Raw genomic sequence first — 23,881 nt, 5'->3', positions numbered from 1 at the left:
GTGTGTATCTATCTATCTATCTATCTATCTATCTATCTATCTATACATTTCTGCCTTCTTTTCCACTGCCTGATTTTGAGATTCTTCCATGTTTTTGTGTTTATCAGTAGTTCGTTCTGTTTTATTGCTGAGTAGTATTCCTTTGTATAAATATACTATATTTTTTGCTTATTCATTTAGTTAAATGATAGATATTTAAGTTGGTTCCAGTGTTTTGGCTATTAAGAATAAAGCTTCTGTGAACATTTACATACAGATCTTATTGTGGACAAATGCTTGGATTTCTTGTGGGTAAATACCTAGAAATGGGCTGATGGGGTCATATGGTAGGTGTATGTTAAAATTTTAGTAAAAGGCGAAAGATTTATGCAATCTGAAGAAAAATCAGAGTATGCCGTTTAACTTAAAAAACCAAAAACAACCTGTCACTTCTTGGAAGTGGTTGTATCATTTCTCATTTCCACCAACAATGCACAAAGGTTTCAGTTGCTCCACATCCTCACCAACATTTGGTATTGTCAGTCTTTTTAATTTTAAATATTCTAATGAGTGTGTTAAGAATCTTATCACAAGCTTTTGGGTTTTTCTGCGTATCTTACTTTTCTTTGTTTCTAATTTAATTTGGTTGTGGTTAGAGAAATATTCTGTATGATTTCAATTCTTTTAAATTTGAGACTTGTTTTATGCCCAGACTATGGTAAATCTCAGCAAACACATAGTGCACACTTGAAATAAATACATTCTGAAGTTGTTGGGTAGTGTTTTGTAACTGTCAGCTAGGTCAACATGGTGAATATTATTATTCAGATTCTTGAATAATACCATTATTTTTACAGATCTTTACTGATGTTTCTTTTTAGTTGCTCTATCGCTTGCTGAGAGAGAGGTATTAAAAACCTGTTGTGATTATGGAATTGTGTATTTCTCCTTTTAATTCTGTCAATTTTTGTTTCATGTATTTTGAGGCTCTGTTGATAGATATATACTCATTTATGGTTATTACGTCTCATTGGTGAATTGATCCCTTTGTCACTATAAAATTTCCCTCTTCATTTTTGGTATTGTTCTATCTTGAATTCTATTTTATCAGATATTTATATAACTAATGTAGCTCTCTTATGGTTTGCATAATATATCTTTTCACATTCACTTAATTTCAACTTATTCCTATCTTTATATTTAAAGCATGTTAGGTTATGTTTTTTATTGTTTATTTTTAAATGCATTTCTTTAACCTCTGTCTTTCTATTTGGATGTTGAGGCCATTCATAATTAATATAATTATTGATATGTTTGAACTTAGTTCTGCCATTTTGTAATTTATGTTTGTCTCACTTATTTTTTGTTTCTATTTTCCTGTTTTTCTACTTTCTTCTGGACTGCTCAAGCATTTTTAATTCATTTTATGTATTTATTAATTTTTAATCTATACCTCTTTGTTTTTTAAAATTTTATTTTTGTCATTGTTCTAAGCATTACAACATATCATTAACTTTTCTCAGTCTATTTAAGATTACTATTGTACTACTTTACATAAAATATAGGCACCTTGTGACTCTATAGATTAATTTATGACCTCACCTGCTTTTATGTTACAGTTATATACATTATAAACTGCACAAGAGAATTTCACAATTTTTCCTTATTCATATTTATTTGAAAGAAATTATTGGAAAAATAGACTTTTATATTTACTCAGATTTACTCGGATACTGACTGTTTCTGTTGGTCTCCGTTTATTCCTAAAGATCAGAGTTTACCTCTGGTATCATCTCTCATAAGCCAGAATTAATGACTAGAAGAAATTCATTTACTTTTCTTTTATCTGAAAATGCATTTTGCTTTTACTTTTCAAGTTTAACTAGATATAAAATTCCGTGTTGATAGTTTTCTTATTTTGGCACTTTAATGATGTTGTTCTCCAGTCTTCTGACCTCTGACATCTGAGAAGTCTATGGCCATTTAAACTGTTGCTGTCCAGATAAAAATGTAACATTTCATTTTTGTCTGTCTGCTTTCAAGATTTTCTCTTTTTCCTTGGGTCCAGTGGGTTGACCATGATGTTACCAAGAAAGTTTTTATTTAAATATTTTCTGTTTGATGCTTGCTGAGCTTCTTAGTTTTGCACATTCACATCTTATACCAAATGTAGAGAGTTTTCAGGCCTTTTTCTCTAAATGTTTTTTCTGCTCCATTCTCTTCTTCTTCTACTATTGAAATTATTCCACATGTCCTTGAGGTGCTCTTTTCCCCTCTTCTTCAGATTGGTTGATTTCCTTAAGTTCACTGATTCTTTCCTCTGTCATCTCCATTTTGCAAATAGGCCCATCCAGTGAATTTTATTTTAGTTATTAAATTTTTCAGATAAAATCTCTTTTTGGTTATTTTATTTTATTTTTTCTCTGTTGAGATTTCTGATCTTTGCATTTATTTTGAGAAGGTTCCATTTACCCCATTGAGCATAGGTATAATGGCTACTTTAAAGTCTTTATCTGATCATTCCAACACCTGGTTCTTCTCAGGACTGAACCCCAGTTAGTTGCTTTTTTCCTTGAGAATGGGTCACACTTTTCTGGTTCTTTGTATGTTAATTATTTTAAATTGTATTCTAGATCTTTTGAATGTTATGTTGTGGAGGCTCTGGAGTTTGTTATATTGTTCCAGATAGTATTGATGTGTTGTCTTATGAAGCAATTAACTTGGGAGAGTCATACTTCAAAGTCTGTCTTGCCTGTAGTGTGTGGAAATTCAGATCTCAGTTCAGACCGCCTCCAGTCTGCCCTGTACATACGTGTTTCAGGGGAATCAGACTGGGCAGAGTTTCTACACAGATTTTGGGATTCTTCCTCTTTGGTTTTCTCTTTTCTAGGGTATCCTCTGTCTTTGGCAGCTCTGGTTTCCCCAGTATCCTTTCTTTAGTTCCTTCAGCAAGAATGATGATATGCTTTTCTATTGGAGTTTCTGTTGCTGAGTACCACCAGAACAGCTGCTGCTACTCCTAGAGTCAAGCCACAAAACATGAATTTCATCCCACATCTGCTACTGCCTCCTCTCATTGATTGCTTTTCAATGACAGGGTAGTTGGCTTATTTTTTACTTTTAACTTTTTTCCCCAGAGATTGTAGTTGTCATTTATGGAAAGGTTGATTTGTTAGGAGTTTTACTCCTTCGTATCAGAGGTAGAAATAGTGATGTTTTATTCTTAATGTGCTCATGTTATTTGCCAATTTTTCATTTCATATTTTGACATGTATCTCCCTAAATGAAATTGATACAGAATTTCCTTGTGTGTGTGTTTGTGTGTGTGTTCATGTGCAGTCCTTCTCAAGTTATTTTTTTCTTTCATTTTTTTTTCTTTTGAGACAGTCTTACTCTGTTGCCCAGGCTGGAGTGCAGTGGTATGATCACAGCTCACTGCAGCTTCAATCTCCCTGGGCTCAGTTAATCCTCCCATCTCAACCCCCTGAGTAGCTGGGACTACAGGCGTGCACCACCATGTGTGGCTAAGTTTTCTATTTTTTGTAGAGATGGTGCTTTGCCATGTTTCCCAGGCTTGTCTAGAACTCCTAGGTTCAAGCGATCTGTCTGCCCTGGCCTCCCAAAGTGCTGGGATTACAGGCACGGGCCACCACACCTGGCCTCTTTCTCAAGTTTTATATTAATATTAATTATATTGATATTAATATTATAATTATAATATATAATTATATTGATATTAATTAATTATATTGATATTAATATTATACATACATCATAAAAAGAATTTGAAGATTTTCCTTCTTTTCCAATGCTCTGGAATAGTTTAAACAGTATTGTAATCATCTGCTCTTTAAAACTTGGATATAATGTCTCTGTAACACTATGTAGGCTGTGAAATTTCAGGGGGAAACTATTTTATTACTTCATTTAAGGTTTTCCTTCTTTTTCCAATGCTCTGGAATAAACAGTATTGTAATCATCTGCTCTTTAAAACTTGGATATAGGTTGGGCACGGTGGCTCATGCCTGTAATCCCAGCACTTTGGGAGGCCGAGGTGAGAGGATCATGAGGTCGGGAGATCGAGACCATCCTGGCTAACACAATGAAACCCTGTCTCTACTAAAAATACAAAAAATTAGCCAGGCGTGGTGGCAGGCGCCTGTAGTCCCAGCTACTTGGGAGACTGAGGCAAGAGAATGGCGTGAACCTGGGAGGCGGCCCTTGCAGTGAGCAGAGATTGCATCACTGCATTCCAGCTTGCGGGACAGAGTGAGACTCCATCTCAAACAACAACAACAACAACAACAACAAACTTGGATATAATGTCTCTGTAACACTATGTAGGTTGTGAATTTTTAGTGGGGAGCTATTTTACTACTTCATTTCCTTTCTGGAAATTTGTTTATTTTGACTTTCTATCACTTCTGAGGTTAATTGTAGCAAGTTATGAATTTTTAAAAAAATATTCATTTCTTCTAGGTTTGAAATCTGCTTGAGTTTTACAAATAACTCCTTATATGAATAGTTGTTTATGAATATTTTTCTTGCTGATGTGTTTGAGTTCTCTGTAGAATCTGGACATTAATCCTTTATCAGAGGTATAGTTTGCAAATATTTTCTCCCATTCTTTAGGTTGTCTGTTTATTCTGTTGATTATTTCTTTTGCTGTGCAAAAGCTTTTTAGTTTAATTAGGTTCATTTATTTATTTTTGTTTTTTGTTGCATTTGCTGTTGGGATCTTTGTCATAAATTCTTTAGGCCAGTGTCCAGAAGAGTTTTTCCTAGGGTTTCTTCTATAATTTTTATGTTTTCAGGTCTTAGATTTAAGTCTTTAATCCATCTTGAGATAATTTTTGTATATGGTGAGAGATGGCGATCCAGTTTCACGCTTCTATATGTGGCTAAACAATTTCCCCAGCACTATTTATTGAATAGGGTGTCCTTTCCTTAATGTACGTTTTTGTCTTTGTTGAAGATCAAATAATTCCATTCAAAATGGGCAAATGACATGAACATACATTTCTCAAAAGAAGATATACAAATGGCCAAGAAACATATGAAAAAATGCTCAACATCACTAATCATTGGGGAAATGGAAATTAAAACCACAATGAGATACCATCTTACCCCAGCATAATGGTCATTCTTAAAAAGTTAAAACTCGAGAGATGTTGGTGTGGATGTGGTGAAAAGGGAACACTTATACACTGCTGGTGGGAATGCAAATTACTACAACCATTATGGAAAACAGTATGGAGATTTCTCAAAGAACTAAAACTAGATCTACCATTCGATCTATTCCCACTGGTGTAATGCTTACATAACACAGCTGAATTTCTATCTGTCCTAACTCTGCTTATCTTTAAGAAACAGGACACCTGTGATAAAAATGTTCCCTTTGTAACCACACCAACTGAGATGGTTAGAACCAAGATAGATGAGGAGTGACTTCAAAAGTACCTCAGGCTTTATTATAATCACATTTCCATGCTAAACAATACTCCTCCCAGGGCCATGATGGTTGACAGTCACTATGACAATGACCAGAAGAAGCCATAAAAGGACAAAAACAAAGGCAGCATTCCACCTTTTTTTTTTTTTTTTTTTTGACATGGAGTCTCCCTCTGTCGCCCAGGCTGGACTGCAGTGGCACCATCTGTATATATATCTGAAGTGTATATATATACATACACACACATACACCTCCATCCCCCCACCCCCCACACACACACCATGGAATGCTATTCAGCCATAAAGAATGAAATAATGTCTTTTGCAGCAACTTGGATGGAATTGAAGGCTGTCATCCTAAGTGAAATAACTCAGAAACTGAAAACCAAATACTGCATGTTCTAAGTGGGAGCTAAGCTATGGGTACCCAGTGGCATACAGAGTGGTATAATGGACATTGGAGACTCAGAAGTGGGGAGGTTGGGAGGGGGTAAGGGATGAAAAATTACCTATTGAGTACAATGTACACTATTTGAGTGACGAGTACACTAAAAGCTCAGACTTTACCACTATATGATTCATCCACATGACCAAAACCCACTTGTACCCCTAAAGCTATTGATATTTTTAAAAAATTACTTATGACGTTCTTTCACGTTTGTCATTTTCTGGACCTGCACATAGTTTGTGTGAGTGTGTGTGTGTGTATGAGAAGAATTTTAACTCAAATTCAATTAGCTTAATAAGTACAGGGTTATCAGTATAAATATTATTTATTTCCCATGAGTGAGATTTGGTAGTTCATGTCTTTCAAATAACTTGTCCATTATATCTATGTTGTTCGATTTATTGGCCTAAAATTGTCCACAGTATCCTCTTTTTTCCTCTTAATATCTTTAGAAGCCATGGTTATGCCACTTCTCTCATTCCTGATATTGGTAATTTGTGTCATCTCTGTTTCTTTTTTCTGTATTAGTCTAGCTAGAAATTTGTCAATTTTACTGATATTATCAAAGAGCCAGCTTTTGGTTTCATAATTTTCTGTATTATTTTTCTGATTTCTATTTCATTGAATTCCACTTGATTCTTTGTTATTTTCTTTATTCCTGTTACATTGGGTTGGATTTAATCTTCTTTTCTAGTTTCTTAAGGTGGAAGATGAGGCCATTGACTTGAGACTTGTCCTCTTTACTAATATAGGCATTTAGTGCCGTATATTTCCCCTTAATTTACGCTTCAGTAACATTCTATAGATTTTGCTCTGTTGTGTTTTCATTTTCATTCAGTGAAAAATGCTTTACAATTTCTTTTGATTTATTCTTTGACCTATGGATTATTTAGACTTACAGTATTCAGTTTCTAAATAGAGATTTTCTAGTTATTTTTCTATTTTTGATTTCTAATCTGATTCTATTGTGGTCAGATAAAAAAACTTGGTATTTCTCTAATACCATTAAATTTATTGAGACTTTATAGGGTCTCACAAAAGTAAAGCCTCATAAAAAATATGGTCTCTCTTGGTAAATTTTCTGTGCATAACTTGTTCCATTAGTGAGATAAATAACAATGATGCCCCACCTCAAGTTGTACAGCTCACTTTGGTGATATTTCTGCCAAGGATTCAAAAACTAAAATACACCATGGAGAAACTTAAGACAAATCTATGTTGAGGGACATATTACAAAATAACTGTCCTATAATCTTCAAAAAAGTCATGATCATGAAATTCAAGGAAAGAAAGAAATTGTTATGGACTAAAGGAGACTAAAGAGACATGACATCTAAATCCGTTGTGAGTTTCTGGACTATAATATTTTACAGTAAAGAACATTATTAAGACAACTAACCATGAATGAGATCTGAAGATGAACTAATAGCAATAATGGTAGCATTAATTTCCTGACCTTGATGATCTCATTAGGTTATATTGCAGAATATCCTTGTTATAGGCAATATGTACATACAGAAGTGTTCAGTGAGCAAGGGCATCTTGTTGGAAATTGCTTCTCAAATAATTTAGAGAAAAAAAGATTTGCTTCATTTGGGCAACTTTCTTGAAAATTTGAGATTTTTTCCAAACTAAAAAAAATGCAGATGAAGAAACAGGAAAGACCTCAACTAGAAACAAGTCCATGGACAACCTAGGGCAGGGGTCCTCAACCCCAGGACTGAAGACCAGCACCAGCCCATCTCCTATTAGGAACTGAGCTGCACAGCAGCAGGTGAGCAAAAGGTGAGTGAGCATTACTGCCTGAGCGCCGCCTCCTGTCAGATCAGTGGCAGCATTAGATTCTCACAGGAGTGTAAACCCTATTGTGAACTGCACATGCGAGAGGTGTAGGCTGCGTGCTCCTTATGAGAATCTAATACCTGATGATCTGAAGTGAAACAGTTTCATCCTGAAACCGTTCCCCACCCCCACCCTCATCCGGGGAAAACTTGTCTTCCACGAAACCAGTCCCTGCTGCTAAAAAGGTTGAGGACTGCTGACCTAGGGATTAAGATTTTCGAATAAGGATTTAAAAAATTTTAATAATGGCTCTTCCCACCAATTTTCCAAAATTGGTCAAAATCAGTAAGTCACACATATAGAAAGCTCAGTGAATCTCAATCAAGATAAATACAGGGAACATCACACCCAGGCATTTTGATAGTCCAACTTCTGAAAGTTAAAACTGGATAGGTTCAACATACGCAAATCAATAAACGTAATCCAGCATATAAACAGAACCAAAGACAAAAACCATATGATTATCTCAATAGATGCAGAAAAGGCCTTTGACAAAATTCAACAGCCCTTCATGCTAAAAACTCTCAATAAACTAGGTATTGATGAAACGTATCTCAAAATAATAAGAGCTATTTATGACAAACCCACAGCCAATATCATACTGAATGGGCAAAAACTGGAAGCATTCCCTTTGAAAACTGGCACAAGACAGGGATGCCCTCTCTCACCACTCCTATTCAACATAGTGTTGGAAGTTCTGGCTAGGGCAATCAGGCAAGAGAAAGAAATCAAGGGGATTCAGTTAGGAAAAGAAGAAGTCAAATTGTCCCTGTTTGCAGATTACATGATTGTATATTTAGAAAACCCCATCATCTCAGCCCAAAATCTCCTTAAGCTGATAAGTAACTTCAGCAAAGTCTCAGGATACAAAATTAATGTGCAAAAATTACAAGCATTCTTATACACCAGTAACAGACAAACAGAGAGCCAAATCATGAATGAACTTCCATTCACAATTGCTTCAAAGAGAATAAAATACCTAGGAATCCAACTTACAAGGGATGTAAAGGACCTCTTCAAGGAGAACTACAAACCACTGCTCAGTGAAATAAAAGAGGACACAAACAAATGGAAGAACATACCATGCTCATGGATAGGAAGAATCAATATCGTGAAAATGCCCATACTGCTCAAGGTAATTTATAGATTCAATGCCATCCCCATCAAGCTACCAATGAGTTTCTACACAGAATTAGAAAAAACTACTTTAAAGTTCATATGGAACCAAAAAAGAGCCCGCATTGCCAAGATAATCCTAAGTCAAAAGAACAAAGCTAGAGGCATCAGGCTACCTGACTTCAAACTATGCTACAAGGCTACAGTAACCAAAACAGCATGGTACTGGTACCAAAACAGAGATATAGACCAATGGAACAGAACAGAGTCTTCAGAAATAATACCACACATCTACAGCCATCTGATCTTTGACAAACCTGACAAAAACAAGAAATGGGGAAAGGATTCCCTATTTAATAAATGGTGCTGGGAAAATTGGCTAGCCATATATAGAAAGCTGAAACTGGATCCTTTCCTTACTCCTTATATGAAAATTAATTCAAGATGGCTTAGAGACTTAAATGTTAGACCTAATACCATAAAAACCCTAGAAGAAAACCTAGGCAATACCATTCAGGACATAGGCATGGGCAAGGACTTCATGACTAAAACACCAAAAGCAACAACAACAAAAGCCAAAATTGACAAATGGGATCTAATTAAACTAAAGAGCTTCTGCACAGCAAAAGAAACTACCATCAGAGTGAACAGGCAACCTACAGAATGGGAGAAAATTATTGCAATCTACTCATCTGACAAAGGGCTAATATCCAGAACCTACAAAGAACTCAAACAAATTTACAAGAAAAAAACAACCCCATCAAAAAGTGGGCAAAGGATATGAACAGACATTTCTCGAAAGAAGACATGCATACAGCCAACAGACACATGAAAAAATGCTAGTCATCACTGGCCATCAGAGAAACGCAAATCAAAACCACAATGAGATACCATCTCACACCACTTAGAATGGCAATCATTAAAAAGTCAGGAAACAACAGGTGCTGGAGAGGATGTGGAGAAATAGGAACACTTTTACACTGTTGATGGGATTGTAAACTAGTTCAACCATTACGGAAAACAGTATGGCAATTCCTCAAGGATCTAGAACTAGAAGTACCATATGACCCAGCCATCCCATTACTGGGTATATAAAGGATTATAAATCATGCTGCTATAAAGACACATGCACACGTATGTTCATTGCGGCACTATTCACAATAGCAAAGACTTGGAATCAACTCAGATGTCCATCAGTGACAGACTGGATTAAGAAAATGTGGCACATATACACCATGGAACACTATGCAGCCATAAAAAAGGATGAATTTGTGTCCTTTGTAGGGACCTGGATGCAGCCGGAAACCATCATTCTCAGCAAACTATCGCAAGAACAGAAAACCAAACACCACATGTTCTCACTCATAGGTGGGAACTGAACAATGAGATCACTTGGACTCGGGAAGGGGAACGTCACACACCGGGGCCTATTGTGGGGAGCGGGGAGAGGGGAGGGATTGCACTGGGAGTTATAGCTGATGTAAATGACGAGTTGATGGGTGCTGACGAGTTAATGGGTGCAGCACACCAACATGGCACAAGTATACATATGTTACAAACCTGCATGTTGTGCACATGTACCCTAGAACTTAAAGTATTAAAAAAAAAAAAAAAAAACTGGAAAAAATTCTTAAAAGTAACCAAATAAAAATGCACATTATATACAGGAGAACAATGATAAGAATTATAGCTGGTTTCTCATCATAAAAATTGAAAGCCAGAAGACAATGGAATAACATCTTTAAATTGCAGAAAGAAATATATTATCAATGTTGAATTAAATATTCAGTGAAGATAGCTTTCAGAAATGAAGACAAATAAAGGTATATTAAGTTAAACATAAAAGCAGAGAGAATTTTCCAACAGCATACTTGTACTACACTAAATGCTAAAGGAAGTTCTTTAAGCTGAAGAGAGATGCTACTAGGGAGAATCTGGATCTACAGGAAGGATTGAAGAATATGGCATATGGGAAACGTGAATAAATATAACCCTATATTTTTATTTTCTTGAATTATTCAAAAGTTAACATTTTCATTTAAAAATAATAACATTGTATTGTGGAGTTTATAATTCTTGCAGAAATATGTATATGGCAATAATAACACAAAAGATGGATTGCAGGTAAATGAGGTTATACTATGTTAAGTATCTCAGATTATGTGTATGGTATATTATTTCAAGATAAAGTCTGATAAGAATGCCTATTGTAACCTCTAAAGCAATTACTAAGATAAAAGTACAGGTAGTTGTAACACTAGAAAGATGGTGGAGCAAGAGCAAAGAAAAATCCCTTTGGTCCCAGAAAATCTCCTGGAAAACAGGAAGGCTCATCAAGCCCTCGAAGCCACCCAGGCAAAGCAGGCACTTTTGGCAAAGAAGGAGCAGAGGAAAGGAAAAGGGCTCAGGTTTAAGTGACTGGAATCATTTCTACATGATTCCTGGAGGCAGAAACGTGACAAGGTGTGTCTCAGACGACTAGAAGTGAAACCTCATACCTTGGAATCACCAGATAAACATTCCTTGGCCTTTGTTGTATGCATCGAAGGGATTGATGGCATGTTTACTGGTGCAGAGAACCATTGCAAGACTTTGCCTAAAGAAAATTTTTAGTGGTGTCTTGTAAAAGTCACCCCCCAGAACCTAAAAATGCTGCATATAGTGGAACCTTATGTGACCTAGGGATTTCCAAATCTGAAGTCTGTCCGGGAACTCATTTTCAAACGTGGACAAGCCAAGGTCAGGAATAAGACCATCCCTCTGACAGACAACACTGATTGAGGAGCACCTAGGGAAGTTTGAAGTTTGGTGTCATTTGCTTGGAAGACCTCATTCATGAAATTGCCTTCCCAGGGAAGCACTTTCAGGAGATCTCATGGTTCTTGTGCCCTTTCCACCGCTCAGTGGCCTGTCATGCTACCAAAAATAGAGTGGGCTTCCTCAAGGAGATGGGCACACCTGGCTATGGGGTGAACACATCAATCAGCTCATCCGCCAGCTGAACTAGACCCAGGTGTCAAACTGCAGTAAATTTTTATCAGTGAAGTGGAAGCATGTGTTTTTGTTTTTTGGGGGGGAATTTTTATCAAGTATCTTCAGAGAAGATTATTTCCTGCTTTATCTTCAAAAACTGGAAAGGAAGGGTCAAAGAAAAGACTAGCTATGTTCATGGCAAGCACCTCTCATCACAGTCCAGTTCCAAGGAAAAATTACAGCATTTTCTACATTGGCTGTTGCCTCATCTGAAATCAGCATATTCCATGGACGAAGGAAACCTGCTTTTGTTGCATCTTCTATCCTAGGGTTTAATGTTGGTAAATGAATAACTCTAGCATTTGTACAAGGCTCACTAAGACTCCTGCAGCAGTCAGTCAAGCCCAGGGACGTAAGTGAATCTGGAGATTCCTGGGACCTTGTTTTGAAAAAGTCTTGAAATACACATAGGAAGAAAGGTACAAAAATAAATGTTCACTCGTCTCTGCAACAAACAAACAAACAAAAAACAAAAAAAACACACAAAGAGGTATGATTAAAAAGCCAACAGAGAAAACAGAATACTAAAAAGTACTCAATTAAGAGAGGAAAGGAGAAACAAAAGAATGAAGAATAGAGGGAACAGATAAAACAAGTAGCAAGATGGTAGAATTAAAGCAAACTACATCAATAATTTAATTAATAAAAGACTAAGCACTGAAATTGAAATGCAGAGTTTGTCAGACAATTAAAAAGCAAGACACAGAAAAACAGTGTTTAGAAGAGATGCGTGTTAAGTATTTTTTTTTTTTTTTTTTTTTTTTTGAGACGGAGTCTGGCTCTGTCGCCCAGGCTGGAGTGCAGTGGCCGGATCTCAGCTCACTGCAAGCTCCGCCTCCCGGGTTTACGCCATTCTCCTGCCTCAGCCTCCCGAATAGCTGGGACTACAGGCGCCGCCACCACGCCCGGCTAGTTTTTTGTATTTTTTAGTAAAGACGGGGTTTCACCGTGTTAGCCAGGATGGTCTCAATCTCCTGACCTCGTGATCCGCCCGTCTCGGCCTCCCAAAGTGCTGGGATTACAGGCTTGAGCCACCGCGCCCGGCCCGTGTTAAGTATTAACACACTGACAAAGGTAAGAGAATGGACCGTTATGACCCATGATCATCTTTATCTTCTCCTCTATTTTGTCAGATATTAATATAGCTATACCAGCTTTTTTATGTTTGATGCTTGCATAAATAGCTTTTTCCATTCTCTTACCTTTGTCAGCGTGTTAAGTAAGTATTACAAAGGTAAGAGAATGGAAAAAGCTATTTATGCAAGCATCAAACATAAAAAAGCTGGTATAGCTATATTAATATCTGACAAAATAGAGGAGAAGATAAAGATGATCATGGGTCATAACGGTATTACAAAGGTAAGAGAATGGAAAAAGCTATTTATGCAAGCATCAAACATAAAAAAGCTGGTATAGCTATATTAATATCTGACAAAATAGAGGAGAAGATAAAGATGATCATGGGTCATAACGGTACAGATTATTTTTTGAACTGAATTGTGTTTTCTCAAAATTAATATGTTGAAGTCCTAACCATCAAAGTGTCTGTATTCGGAGATAGAGCCTTTACAAAATTAAAGTTAAAGGAGGCCATAAGGATGGGGCCAATAGGACTGGTATCCATATAAGAAGAGGAAGAGACACGAGAGATCTTTCTCTGCATACATGGAAGAAATACCATGTGAAGTGATATGGTCTGGCTGTGTCCCCACCCAAATCTCACGTTGAATTGTAACATGTCAAAGGTGGGGCCAGGTGGAGATAATTGAATCATGGGGGTGGTTTCCGCCATATTGTTCTCATGGTAGTGAATAAGTCTTATGAGATCTGATGGTTTTATAAATTGGAGATCCCCTGCAGAAGCTCTCTTGTCTGCCGCCATGTAAAATGTGACTCTGCTCCTCATTTATTTTCCACCATGATTGTGTGATTGTGAGGCCTCCCAAGCCATGTGAAACTGTGAGTCCATTAAATCTCTTTCCTTTAGAAATTACCCAGTCTCAGGTATGTCTTTATTAGCAATGTGAGAACAGACTAATACATGAAGACACAACAAGGTGGCCATCTATAAGCCAAGGAGAGAAGACAGGCTTCACCAGAACCAACCCTGTTGCCACCTTGATCATGGACTTTCCAGTCTTCAGAACAGTAACAAAGTAAACTGTTGTGTAAGCCATTAGGTCTGTGGCATTTTGTTAGGCAGGCCAAAGTGACTAATGAAGATGATAAAGGGGTCAATTCCTTGAGAAGAGATATCAATTATAAATGTGTATGTATTTAATACTAGCACTTCAAGATACATGAAGCAAAAAATGAAACAACTAAAGGGAGAAATCAACAATCATAGTTGGATGTTGTAATAACTGTCACTGTCACTTAGTAATTGACAGTACTTTTTCAGCTCTGGTCTTAGAAGTGGCTATTTCTGCAAGGAGCTCTGGTTTCTTTTATCACAGAATAGTATTTAGAAGCCAAGGAATGTAGTCATTGTTATTAGGGTGTTGCTATCCCCACACCTTCTCAGTAGAGATAGAGAATATATGTATCGCTACATATATCCTCATATATCTACATATGTAGATATAGATATACATACAAGCAAACAAACTATACACACACACATTCCAACTTTATATCTAGAGTCATTTTCTTACTCTGGGCTTCTATAACAAGATACCATAGACTAGGTGGCTTAAACAACAGAAATGCATTTCTTACAATTCTGGAGGCTGGGAAGTCCAAGATCAGGGTGCAGAATCCATGTCTGGTAAAGTCCACTTCCTGGTTTGCAGATGACTATCTTCTCACTGTATCCCCACATGGTGGAGAGAGCAAGCTCTAGTCTCTCTCTCTTCTTAAAAGATACAGTCCAATCATGGGGTTCTCTACCCTCATACCTCATCTAAACCTAAGTGCCTTCCAAATGCTCAACTTCCTAATATTATCCCATTGGGGGTTAGGCTTTAAATGTATGAATTTGGGAGAGGGATACAAATATGCAGTCCACAGTAGTTCTACATACAAACATGCAGTCCATAATAGTCTTTCATGCATTTATATCTGTATTTTATACCTCTATATATTGCAAACTGAGCTCACACCAGTATCTCAAATTCCACTGGGTTTATTCTTGTTTTCTTTTTTCCGTATTTCCTACTCTCATTTCCAGTAGTGAGAAACATGGCTTCTATTATCCCTAGTATAATTGTCCCCCAGTATCCATGGGGGATTTTTTTCAGAACTCCCTCAGATACCAAAATCCATGGATGCTCAAATGCCTTATGCAAAACGGTGTAATATTTGCATGTAACTTACACATATCCTCCTGTAACCTGTAGATTACTTGTAATACATAATACAATGTAAATGCTACGTAAATAATCGTCATATTATAGTGTTTAGGAAATAATGACAAGAAAAAAAAAGCCTGTACATGGTTGGTGCAGTCGTAACCGACCATTTTCCCCCCAATATTTTCAATCCACAGTTTGTTTAATTCACAGAAACCATGAATGTGGTGGGTGACTGTTCTACCTGTTTGTTCCATCTCTCTATGTGTAAGCAGTCTGCATCACCACTGCAACCCCCAACTCCCACTGCTTTTGCACAGACACCCTCCTCTCCTTCCATGGAACATATTTATACAAAAAACTTTCACATGTATCTGAAATTCAAATTTAACTGGGCATCCTGTATTTTTATTTGCTGAACCTGTTAGTCCCAGAGGGCCATCCTAACTTCCGTGCTCCCGGCCTTCAGGTGACTGTGCTGCAGCCCGCGTTCTCTCTCTGCCCAGCCCTGCTTGTGTCCCTTCCTTGGAAGAGGTGTTGATCTCTAGAAAGCACCCCCCAAAAATTTCCTGTTGCTCATCTCCATTTTCAATCAGCTTCCACGGTTGCAACATCAAGCCCCTGCTTTATTATTTCCCTGGTTCTAAGACCCCAGAGGTCCCAACCCACACCCATGTAAGCCCAGTTCCCAGAGCAGCCTCGATCCTGGCCCCAGGGCCTGGGGATGATTCCAGAGGAGCCCCTTTCAGGGATTACAGGCGCAGGACGTTGGCCCTGCAAACCTCCAGAGGGCTCCCGCCCACCAGGGGGCAGTCTTCACCTGCGTGTGAGCAGCTCCGGAGGCCCGGGCAGGGGCTCGCTGGGGGAACCGATGCGCGGAATACGTGCGTGAGGACATGTGAGGGCCGTGCCGGCCAGAGCCCCAGCGTGCGGGGCCTTGCGTGCGTGTCCTTGCGTGCGTGTACACGCACATGGCCAGGTGCCTACGCAGGTGCCTGACCCTGGGCAAGTTGTTCCGTCACGCGGACCTCAGTTTTCTCATCTGTCTGACGAAGGGATCTTTCCGTCTCTGGCTGTTGGTGTTCCTTTATCCACGACCGCTGAGCACGTTGGGTCCTCTCTTTAGAGCCACCTCTGCTTATTGAACAGAGGCAGGGATTCCAGGCCTTTGAATTGATGCGGGGGGTGAGTAGGAGAAGGCAGTGAGGCACGTAGGGGTTTTTGTCTTTTGCTGCCCAAAGCAATACTCTGTAATTACTTTCTAAATATTTGCATTTGTATTCTTTGCAAAACTTTATTTCAAAATAATGTGAGTCTTTAAGTCCTATGCAAAGCCACCAGAATCCTTGGTAGTGCTTCCCTACTCATTTGCAGGAATCTGGGCAGAACATGAATTCCCGGAACTGGTGGGACTTTCCAACCAGTTGCTTCTCATGCCGAGGCAGAAAAATGAGGGGGTAAATAGCTCAGGCCTCAGGGGCAGCCTTCTTGGCCCTTACAGATCATTTAATTGCTGTGCCTCAGAGTCTCTTCTATAAAATGGGAATGATAATAGTACCCTAAGTGATAGTATTATTATTAAATATTGGTTGAGTGTTCTCAGCTTTGTCATAATACAGCTCTGTGACCTTGGCCCCTTTCCCAGGACCTTTGTTTCCTTATCAATAATGGAAAGAAGTACTCATTTTGCATGGCTGTGATGAGCAGGTAGGATGTTTGTGAAATCACCTGGTGGTACCTAGTAGATGCTAAATAAATACCTATTTCCCTTATTGGATAAGTATTGCTTCCCAGTTAACACTTATCTTCCCTGTTGCCCTGGCCTCAGCAAGGTGACAGTGGTAAGTCAACAGATCCCTTTTGACAGAGACCTCTCCAGGACATCTGCCTTAGAGGAAGGAGAGTGTAGGTGTTCAGGAAGCTTTGGGGAGATTGATTTACTTCCTGGAGGGCTTTTTGTTAGACCTGAAATGTCACCACGTGGTTTGCTGCTTCCTCTGCCTGTGGGTGATGGGGTAGGAGTAGAAGGTGGAGGAGGTACAAGTGTCTTGTTAGGAGCCCCTGGAAGTCACCTCTTTAGAGGGGACCATCTCTGAGATACAACGATTCATTTTCTGTTATCCCTATATTTTTGTCTCCACTGCCCCCAACTCCCATGTAAACAGCCTGCTCCTTTGGGAGCCCTGCTTTGGGAGCCCTGCTTTGGGAGTCTGCTGCTGCAGGCCGGGGAGTAGGAATTGCTTTCTTTTCTTTTTTCTTCCTTTCGGGGAGCCTGAGTTACTTGAGATGTGAGTGCCTTTGAGGGAAGAGTCCAGGAAGCACAGCACCCTTTTCCCTGGCAATGCCCAGGGTGGGCAGGACCTCAGAGGGCTGACTGTGATGTGTCTGTGACCAGCTTTCTCTGGCACTGGTTGGCACAGAAGCAGCAGAGCCCCTGGGCTCCTGGGTACTGTGTGGCCTTGCATCAGGTATCTCATTTGTCCCCACTGGGGACAAATGGCCAGTGACCACGCATGCACCCCTTCCAGTGATGCTGGTGAGAGAGAGGATGGGTGGGTTCCGTTAATGACCAGGACCGAATTTCCTGTCTCAGGTGGGATGGGGGCTCAGAGATGGATTTAACTTGATTTAAAGAAATTTTTAAAAAATTATATTTCTCATATACCTGAAATCGTGGAGTTTGATTTATAGTTGCTATTTCAGAATTTTCCCTAGCACCTGCACAGCGTCTTGTATGCAGCAAGCACTCACTAAGCCCTTCGCCTTACCCTGTGAGTCTACCTGTTGGACTAGTCCTGGTGTTCAGGACTTAAAGTAATGGGCCAGCTAGGAGCCTCCAGGGCTGGGCCTCAGACACCTTGCTCTGCTTGGCAGAGGTTTGCGGGGATGAATGACAGCACCAAGAGCTACCCTGTCTCAAGAGCTTCTGATCTGCTGGCCTGGTGTGAAGTCCTTGGCACAGGTTATCTCATTAGTTTTCACAGCAGCCCTGTAAGGTCCAGACTATATTGTCTCTATTTTGCAGATGAGAAAACTGAGGCTTGGAAAGATGGCAGAGCCAGAATACTGTCCCCGGTGGTTGGACACCAAAGTCACTCATTTTAAGCACTTAGGACAAGTGACTGATGGACTGACTGAATAAAGAAGGTAAGGAATAATAAAGTTGCCAAACTGGGGAATGGCAAGACAGAATGTATTTATTTCCTGCCTTTGACATCTGTCTTCAGTGACCCTTTCCCTCCCTGTTCCCCTTAGACACCACCCAGAGAGGCTGATTTCCAGCCTGTGGGGTGCAAGAGGGAGTGAGGGTCCTCTGTCTGTGCCTTCTGGGCCCTCTGGGAGCTCTTGGCCCTGACTCTGGGCTGAGAGGCTGGAGCCCTATTGCCTTTTCTATCAGGGATGGACAGAGACATTCTTTTTCATTTTCTTTCCCCAATGCCATTTTGTTAAATCAGAAATCCTTGAGGAGTGAAGTCACATTTTCCATGCCCCTGAAAGCTCTGGAGAGCCGATGAGTGTTATTGTAACCAGAGGAGACTGGGGACAAAGGAAGCTTATAATTTTGTAAACGAGGCTTGGGAGAGCCCTGCCTGCAATGGCTTTCCAGGGGGAGAGGCAGAATTCGGAAAAACCAGAGGCAAGAGGAATGGCAGGACTGGCCAGCTTTGAGCCTGGCACCCCGGCAGAGACCCTCCTGGGGGCCGGGCGGGGTTCTGAGTCCCTCCTGCCCGCTTCTCTGGTTACTGTTTCCCAGCCTTCCCTGGGGAGGGAAGTTGGCCTGCTGAAGCCGCAAGATCTCTGTGCTTGGAGTGAAGCACCTGGGGTCCCAGTGCTGGCTCATTCACCTCCGTTTTCTCATCTGCAAGATGGGCTGGTGAAGGATCTGCCCCAAAGAGTCTGCCTTCAGCCTGGTGATGGGGCTGTGTTTTATAGAGAACGAAACAGAGGCATGTGTTTTTCAGATAGGAAGTGGCAGAACCAGGATTTAGATCCCGGCAGTCTTACTTCTGAGTGGGAACTCCCAACCCTTTGGCCACAGTGCTTAGACTCACCAGTTGCCAAATCGTGTGAGACAAATGTGACCCGCGTGCTGCCACCTGGGGTCAGCCCTCTTTGCCACAGCCTGTAGGGATGGAGGCTTCTGCTGGAAGGCTAGGCTTTTGGGCCTCTTCAAACCTTAACGTTCTCAGACCTTCTCCTAGTGGCCAGACTCTGACATACTGCGTGGGAGGGAAGTCTGGGGACAGGTAGCCCATTTCAGCCCTTCTCAAATGAGGTCCAAGCAGATGGCTGTTGCTTCCTCTTGCTGGCCTTCCTCTTCCTCTAGTGGCTTCTCACTAGGCTTGCACAGAAATGGAGAGAAGACCAAATAAAGCTCCTTTGAGGACAAATGTCCCGGACAGGGCTGGGGGTGGGGATCCAAAGATGGATAGAACCAACCCCCCACCTGCCACCTGCAGGGCTCTGAGCCTGCCTGCTCCCAGACTGCAGGTCTTCTGTGCAGGCTGGGGCTGGGTGTTCAGGGCTGAGGGGGGCAGGCATGTGAGTGGTTTGGAGGAAAGGGCGGGGTGGAGGGGAATGGGTCGTTCACACTCAGCCTGGGTCTGTCACTGAGCACGCGCTCCCTTGCCCCTACAATTCTGGCCCTAGTTCTCCTACTTCCCTAGCCCCAAAGCTGCCCTCTCTAGCAGGCGGCTGAGATTTCCCAGGTGGACTTGGGGATCCTCCTCACCCAGGCCAAGCTGCCCATGAGGAGCCAGAGGGTGAGGAGGATCTGCCTGTTTCCTCCGTGAGAGTTCCTCTCTTACAGGCACGGCCACTGCCCTCCTCAGCCTGTGAATGGAAACACATTCCAAGGGGGATCTGGCTTGGCCCAGGTGGGTTTGAGATCCCCCACTCAAGCCGCCTTCATCTCCCCTCCAAAGCACTGGCTCACTCACAAAGCTTGTCTCGGCCGGTTCTCCTCACAACCGTGGCTGCACTCCCCTCTCCCTACTACCTTCTTTCTGTGTGTATGTCTGTCTCTGTGTCTCTGTCTCTCAGTGTCTCTCTCATGTTCTCTCTGTCTCTCAGTGTCTCTGTGTCTGTGTCTCTGTCTCTCAGTGTCTCTGTCTCTCAGTGTCTCTCTCATGTTCTCTCTGTCTCTCAGTGTCTCTGTGTCTGTGTCTCTGTGTCTCAGTGTCTCTCTCATGTTCTCTCTGTCTCTCAGTGTCTCTGTGTCTGTGTCTCTGTCTCTCAGTGTCTCTGTGTCTCTGTGTCTCAGTGTCTCTCTCATGTTTTCTCTGTCTCTCAGTGTCTCTGTGTCTGTGTCTCTGTCTCTCAGTGTCTCTCTCTGTCTCAGTCTCTCTCTCAGTATCTCTGTATGTGTGTCTCAGTGTCTTTCCACATCTCTCTCTGTGTCTCTCTCTATGTCTGTGTGTGTCTGTCTTGATGTGTGTCTCTCTTGCTCTCTTTCTCTCTCGGTCTCTCTCTCAGTCTCTTCCCCTCCCCCTGCCCCCCACTAATTTAATGGTACTCGTCTCAGTGTGAGGAAAGCGTCTAGTTAGTCTTAGAGGTCCTCCTGTCCAGAATTTCTAAAGCCGTGCTCATGACAAGTGTCCCAGGCTTGAACGGGACATTTGAGAGACTCTGGGCCAAGAGGAGCAGCACAGAACCACCCAGAGGATGGCTCTATGAAATGGGGTTACAATAGTGCCTTCCTAGAGGGTTTGAGATAAAGCACATAGAACAGAATTCATGTGTGGAGGCCAGTACAAAACATCACCAAAGTTAAGCTGCTTTCCCTCTCCTCCTCACTGTAGGCTGCTCAAAGCCTCTACTATGCTAAGGAGAACAGAGAGCTCCGAGAGCGTTGGCAGAGTTGCAGCATTTCCCAGGATTATTTGTCCAGTGAAGCCTCTTGCCATGGAGCATCTAGTGGGGTCAGAGTTCCTCAAATCACAGTTGGGAAATATTGCTAATCCAGGGCCCTTATTCCAAAGAGAAGTGGAAGCCTCCCTCCCCAAGTCCCTAGAGCCAGCTGGGGTGCACAGTCAGGAGGCTGGGCTCCAGCTGGGGGAACAGCTGAACTTGGCTCCAGGATTGCGCCCAAGGGCCTCCTGTTGTGCTCCCAGGAGCCTTGGCAGTGTCCCTCCAGGGAGTGTCAAAAGCACCGGGAGGCATGGGGTGTAAGCATCTTGCAAAATTGACCCTGCCATGGATGCCGGAGCTTGCGTCCACAAAGTTGGGTTGCCAGCAGACGGTGAGAGTGGATATTGGGGGGAGGGGTGGCTAGACCCTCCCTTCCTTGCATTTCTGTAGGTGAATTCTCTCTGTTTCAGGGAAGGACTGATAGGGCTCTTAGAATTATGTACCCTCCCGGCCCCCAGTCTGGAATCTGGAAGCTGGACTCTCTCCCTCCTAGGTCTGTATAGTAATCTTTTTGGTGTTGATCTCTAGGAAAGATGATGCCTGCTCACCACCGCCTCTTAAATTCTTCTTCTGCCTTCTTTGGAAGGTCCTGCTAATATTCCAGCTGCCATCACCTCAATTGTAACTTCTGAATACCATTAACCCCCTCTCTTGGCAGCTATGATCTGGTTAGAGTCTTAATAGGTTCCAAGGATAATGAGGTTATCATCATTTTTTGCTGCTTTTCTTATCCCAGAATAGCTGGTTTTCTAAAGATGCTGTTCTCTTCTTGCTGCTGCTGCTGCTGCTGTTCCTCCCCCTCCTCCTCTTCCCCCCCCTTCCTCCTCCTCCTCTTCCTCCTCCTTCTCCTCCTTCTTCCTTCTTTCTTCTTTCTTCTTGACAGAGTCTTGTCCTGTTGCCCAGGCTGGAGTGCAATGGCATGATCATAGCTCACTGCAGCCTCAAACTCCTGGCCTCTAATGATCCTCCTACCTCAACCTCCCAAATTGCTGGGATTACAGGTATGAGCTCCTGCCTTCATAGCTTCTGTTTCGGGGTCACTGTAGCTTAGGGCTGGTTTGCTCCAGAACTAGCCTCTGTTGTTGACTTTAAAACTCTTCTAATCTGGGAAGAAGAAACCTGGTGAGGGAGGATTCAATCATCTTCCAAAGGGGTGGAGTTCCACTGCCCCAGTGTCAGATATCCACTTAGATTTCTGTAGCAGCCCTTCCTTGTCTTGACCAAATGTGCTCACTTGCAGGGTGCTCTCTGCCTGACTGGGAGTGCCACTCCCTTCTCATCACAGCCTGTCCTCACTCACATGGGGTCTCAGCCCGCTGGAGAGGGTGGCTGGGTGCTAGTGATAGTCCAAAATTAGGTCTGGAGGACCCCCGGCATAATGGAGGGGCCTAAGAGTGCCCAGACTCTGGTGAAGCTGGCAGTCAGGGCAGGCTGGTATGAGCCTCCACTCACCTGTGAGCTGGTATCTGCCTAGTTGCTTGGCCTAGGAGAATGGACGACTCTCATTTTGAGTGCTTACTGGGGGCAAAAGAAGCGAGGCAGACTATTTCTTATTGTCTATGCCAGGGCCATAGGAACCTGAGGCGCCAGGCCATACAGAAGAGCTCCTTGTATGGGAGGGAAGAGGCAGTGGTACCATGGCACTGCAGGTCCCCGTCCCTGTCCCACCTTCAGAGCCCTTGGGAGTTCTTTGGCTGCTCTGTGACTCAGGGGTCCCGAAGGCCCAGGCTCCTCTACACCATGTTCTGGGTGGTTATGCACCAGAACCAGTGTGTATGCATCAGATCTGCTCCTATGGCAAGGGCCAGGCCTTTGCCCTGTGGAGGCTTCAGGGCACACACAGTCTGTTTACCACCCATATGTCCTTTCCAGAGTGGATGCCAGCAGCCTGCGGAGGCTGTGGGATCTCACTGGAAAGCCAGGGCTGGGTCCAGGAAAGTTGATTTTCCTCTCCTGAGATGCTTGCATGGGCCCCAGGCCAAGCTCTGCTGAGGGCTGGCGACTGACTGGGAAATGTTCGGCTCCCCTGTCATTGTGGACTGCAGTGGCAGCCTCTGGGGAGGAGAAAATCTGCATGGAGAGCAGTGCAGGCTCGCCTTGCTGATGAGACAGAACAAAAGAGGGGTGGGTTACTGGAGAGGGGACAGAGGACGTTCCTCAGGGGTAAAAGGGCTGACTAGTGAATCTGACCCAGGAAGAGGAGGAGGCAGCAGGGAGGGGGAAGGAAAAGCAATGGAGATATTGGAGGAGCCAAAGGGGGCACAACTGTTCCTCCCTTCAAGGGGAAACCATGGGGAGCAACAGCTGGAACAGGAGTGGACCTTGGAGGGAGACACTGATGGAGCTCGATGCTTCAAGATTCAAGATGACAATACCAGAAAGGTTGACTCCACTTGGTAAGTGGAGAGGCCTCCGGACAGGCAGAGGAAGTTCTCGTTTTGGAGTTTGACTCCATGTCTGGTGGGCTTTCACTGAAGTGCAAACGCCTGAGGGAAGAGGTTCCTCTCTGTTTTTTTCATTGCTTCGACCCGAGTGCATAAAATAGAAGCCAGCACGGATCAGATTTTTAAAAAACAGTTTGTTGGATGATACATAATTTGAACACAGGGATATAAGAAAAGGAACATTGTGTCTTAGGGCAAGAGTTAAAAGTCTCTTTCAGATCTACTCTGGGGCCCTAGAAATGCTTGACAAGGAGTAGTTTGGGGAATATTTAGGGTCATCCCACTGCAGGGAGCAAACTGAGGGAGACTTTTAACTGGGGGAGAGGCAGGCAAGGTAGACTGTGCTGGGGGTGATCAAGACCAGAAGA

At 42.0% G+C, this 23,881-nt stretch overlaps 1 long non-coding RNA gene and 1 pseudogene across 2 annotated transcripts in view; both read left to right on the top strand.

Annotated features, from left to right (window-relative positions):
• Positions 1-10,445: 10,445 nt before the first annotated feature.
• LOC103217843 (ribosomal protein uL30-like) lies at positions 10,446-12,617 on the top strand (annotated as a pseudogene).
• A 3,410-nt stretch (positions 12,618-16,027) lies between these two features.
• LOC103217842 (uncharacterized) overlaps positions 16,028-23,881 on the top strand; it is a 59,351-nt gene continuing 51,497 nt past the window's right edge. For both annotated transcript variants that reach the window (XR_005241232.2, XR_012094315.1), the window contains exons 1-3: positions 16,028-16,344; positions 16,805-16,866; positions 18,185-18,306. This is a non-coding gene — a long non-coding RNA (uncharacterized lncRNA). The remainder of the gene's footprint in view (positions 16,345-16,804; positions 16,867-18,184; positions 18,307-23,881) is intronic.

This window comes from Chlorocebus sabaeus, chromosome 10 (genome assembly GCF_047675955.1).
Source record: "Chlorocebus sabaeus isolate Y175 chromosome 10, mChlSab1.0.hap1, whole genome shotgun sequence".
Taxonomy (NCBI): domain Eukaryota; kingdom Metazoa; phylum Chordata; class Mammalia; order Primates; family Cercopithecidae; genus Chlorocebus; species Chlorocebus sabaeus.
The sequence above is the reverse complement of the archived record's forward strand: the minus strand, read 5'-3'. Positions and strand labels throughout refer to the sequence as shown.